This window comes from Schistocerca nitens, chromosome 5 (genome assembly GCF_023898315.1).
Source record: "Schistocerca nitens isolate TAMUIC-IGC-003100 chromosome 5, iqSchNite1.1, whole genome shotgun sequence".
Taxonomy (NCBI): Eukaryota; Metazoa; Arthropoda; class Insecta; order Orthoptera; family Acrididae; genus Schistocerca; species Schistocerca nitens.
Window position 1 is genome coordinate 567,172,744 of NC_064618.1, and position 4,627 is coordinate 567,177,370.

Here is a 4,627-nt window from a genome sequence, read left to right on the forward strand (position 1 = left end):
TCCGGCCATCCAAATTTTGGTTTTCCGAGTTTGTGCTCCATCTCTAATGAGCTCTATGTCGATGGGAGGTTAAATACGATCCTTCCTTTTCAAATACTGGGTGGTTATAATTAAGTGCAGCTACTCACAAAGGTCCATTGTGGGCTATAATTATCGTATGTCAGTGAAACTAGGTAGATATTCTAATGAGTTAATGCGGAACCAATTAACGCCGGAAAAAATTAGTTCCAATTTTGACTAACAGGTGCAAATTTGGCGCTGTGAATGCAGATCCTTACGTAATGGATTAGGAATGGGACGTGGGCAGAAAATATCAATCAAGTGAGATTTTATTATTAACTGCCGCTTACACTGTTTGTTGAATATGAGCTCTGGAGGCGGCGACAAGATGCTGTACAGCGCCGGATTTGCACCTGGTGGCCAAAATGGAGCTAATTTTTTTCCAGTATAAATAGATTCCACATAGTCGCATTTTCTGATGTACAAAGTTTCGATGCCGTGCAGTAATAGCAGCTCACAATGGACCTCCATGACTAGCTGTACTTTAATTAGAACTAGCTAGTACTAGTGGAGCATGCAATTTCGTCTAAAATTTGTATCAGCTGCGAAACGAATCAAAAACTGGTCAAGGGTCTAACACAAAGCCACACTGCCTGCCAAGAAAGACTGCGACCTTGCTTTTGGGGTATTAAAACCAATCAGAAAAATGAAAAGTCGATTTTCTCGAGAATTTTTGAGAGTTGCATGGAGCTGCTTTGGTTGATTGATGTTAGAGCTCTGAAGTTTACGTAGCCTACTATAAATATAAAAAATACAAAAATCCGATTTCCGTGTGATCTGCTTGTCAGTGGACATCGTTACAATAAAGCGGTAGACAGAACGGTCTTGCACTTTTAGTGTGGCTCCTTTTTCAGGTAAAAATTCTATGAAAACGCATTTTACAGCACTGAAAAATATAGAACCGTTAGAGATGCTGTACGTCACGTAATACCGATTCCATCTCCGCTATCTAAACCACTCTGAAGCTGTTCATGGGAGATTTTGCAGACAAGAGATATTGTCTTCAGAAGTTAAACTATCATCTACGGTCTTTGGTAAGTCCACAGCAATGTCAGCACTAAGTTACTCAAAAAAATTGTGGACTGATTTCTCATAGTTTTACTTACTGGCACTTTGCTGGATGCTAAACATCGCTGTTCACAGGTCATGACCTCTTGAGGTTGAAGGATATGTCTGATGAGAACTAGCTTTGAAATTATTATTTAAATATTAAAGTTAAAAATCGTGACTGGTGCAATAACTTTGTTATTTAAATGATCGCACAGTACCGTTTCAGCTGTGCGAGTAGATCCGAGATTTCCTCTCAGAAAGGTCACAGTACTTAGTACTGGACGAAGATCATTGACTAAAACGAAAGTGATATCCGACGTACCCCAGGAAACTCTTATGGGCCTTCTGCTGTTCCTAATCTACATGAAACATTTAGGAGACAGTCTGAGCAGACCTCTTAGATTGTTTGCAGATGATGCTGTCATTTACCGTCGAGTTAAGTCATAAGAAGATCGAAACCAGTTGCAAAATGAAACAGACACGATATCTGAATTGTGAGAAAACTGGCAACGGTCTATGAATAAGGAAAAGTGTGGCGTGATCCACATGAGTACGAAAAGAAATCAGTTAATTTTCGATTACACAATAAATCATACATTTACAACTACGAATAACTTAAATTGGAGCGATCAGATGGATAAAGTTGTGGCACACGCAAACCAAAAACTATGCTTTATTGGCAGAATACTTAGAAGATTCAACAGGTCTCCTAAAGAGACTTCATGCGTTATGCTTGTTCGCCCTCTGCTAGAGTACTGCTGTGCTGTATGGGATACTTACCAGATGGGTGTGTCGGAGAACATCGAAAAAGTTCAGAGAAGGCCAACTCGTTTTTTATTACCCGTGAAAAAGGGGAGAGAGTGTCACGGATATGATAAGCGAGTTGGGATGAAAATAATTTTAAAAAGTATTTTTCATTGCGGCGAGTTTTAATGTCGCCAACCCCCATAGGGAGAAACGATCGTCATAATAAAATAGGAGAAATCAGAATGAGATATTCACTCTGCAGTGGCGTGTGCGCTGATACGAAACTTCGTGGCAGATTAAAACTGTATGCTGGACCGAGACTCGAACTCGGGATCTTTGCCTTTCGCGGGCAAATGCTCTACCGTCTTTTGTTTCTTTTTTTTTTTATTTTTATTTTTTTTTGGAGGGCTTATGCTCTACCAACTTGTTTACAAGTGCTCAACCAACTGTTTATAATTTTTTTTATTTTTACAAAGAGGGAGGAGGAGGGAGGAAATTAGTGTTTAACGTCCCGTCGACAACGAGGTCATTAGAGACGGAGCGCAAGCTCGGGTGAGGGAAGGATGGGGAAGGAAATCGGCCGTGCCCTTTCAAAGGAACCATCCCGGCATTTGCCTGAAGCGATTTAGGGAAATCACGGAAAACCTAAATCAGGATGGCCGGAGACGGGAGTGAACCGTCGTCCTCCCGAATGCGAGTCCAGTGTGCTAACCACTGCGCCACCTCGCTCGGTTTTTAGAAAGAGAGCAAACACCTACTACATGAGCAAAAGTTGCAGGTAATGAGAAAACAAATAATAACCTCTACTGTATGAAAAGAAATAAACGACGTTCTTCGTAAAATAACACAATATTCTTTGAAAACATATAACATAAATAGGTAGGCTACATTTTCGCCACATCCTTTTTTTTTGTAAACGTAAATGAGTATACAATCCCACCATCAGCAGCATCACAACTTTTTTTAATTTTATTTTTAAGGGGGAGCACAGGAGAAAGAAAACAAATGGGCTGCAGATAGAGAACTATGCATGAAAAGGATAAACATATGTAAGGGGGAAAAAACCTTGGAAGAGGAGGAGAAAAGAGAAGTGGAAGAAATTAGGAATACTTTCCGCGCCATGCTCCACTTTAGCGCGCCATCAGAACAACGTCCATTGAATCTTTGACCATTAAAAGGGGAACGCGAGATCGTGCAGTCTTGGCTGGCACGGTTCGCTGAGATTCCAGCTCTGAGGCGGGTTGGCGAAAATACTCTGTAGATACTTCGCGAAAGTGGCCCGATAGTGTCGATGTCGGCGAAGGGTGTGGTGATGTACTGTCGTGCTCAAAAGTATCCGAACGACCTGAATTGCATTTCGCCTGATTCGCATGCAAACGCCACAACGCGGCTGTCTAGCAGGTCCTCTAATCGCTCCTTGGTACAGTCGTTTGACTATTTAAAATGGTTCCAACAAGTCACCACTGGAAAACACTGCTCTGTATTGCAGTAACTCAAGATGTAAAGTAATACCACGATGCTACAAATATCAGGGAACACCTTATCACGGATAAAACTGTCCTTAAGGCTTGTAAGCTCACATTTATTACAATAAATGACATACCTGAAATATTACCACTCTCATTATTACGTCAGGTAGGTAATGCACGTTGTAAGTTCGTCGTATTCATGATTTCCTCTTCAAAGTAACATACAGTACTTATTATTTAACACAAAACGACATTAAAAATTTACGTTATTCACCAGCAGTAAGTTGAGAATATGTATGAACTTCAAATGACACAACGAATCGTCTCGTTCTGCATATGGATTCAAACCCAGGTCAGGCAGACCAAGGAATGATTTCGTGACTGACGCAAACTTAGGCATACAGAGAGTGATATACCACGATTTTAGACAGTGCCAGTTAGGGAATATCAACTTTAAATTACATAACGCAAACATTTTTACCGGACGCGAATTCCTACCCAGCACCTATTGTCCCTGTTAACGAACTACGAGAGATGTTAAATACTGCTTCTTCACAGGTAACTTACTTGAAATGCCGTGAGGTAAAGCTTTGTGTTGGAAAGGGATTCGAACCCAGAACCTAATCGGATTGCTATCAAAGCACAACCAACCGTGACATATCGGATTTTCTCGGCAATAGCAAAATGTTTTAACTGAAATGACGAGACGCAACATTAATTTTTTCCTTCCCAGGACTCCAACCCCGCTCCTATCGCAGTTATATTCTAGAGAAAACGAACGTTAAATATGAGTTTGTTACACAAGCAGCGACATGTGAGCATGTTTGAACTAGAAATAATATGACAAAGAGTTCAGTTCTGACTGGTAATCGAACCCCAACACATATCGATCTTAACTACACACAAAGAGACGTCAGCTAGCGAATTTTTCTCCACCAGCAGTTCGGAATAACATCCTTCAACTTACAGTGATCCCGCAAATAGTTCTGTGTCTCACTGGAAGTCAACGTCAGATATCGTTAGTGCTGACAACGAATGAAAATATATTAAAAATCAAAATTATTATCCACCAGCAGATAGGTGTTCTCATGCTAGAGCTTGATAATACACAATGGAAAATTTAGTGCCGGGCCAGGATTCGAATCCAATCACGCGCAAAATGTGGAGATGTTCAGCAATCGGCAGTTTTGAACAAAAAGCAAATTGTAGTAGAGCTTTATTGTCACGAAGCGATCAAATTGCGCGTTAAGGGCAGTCTGAGTTGCATTCCCTGTTCAGAACCAATTTTATCGACATACAGA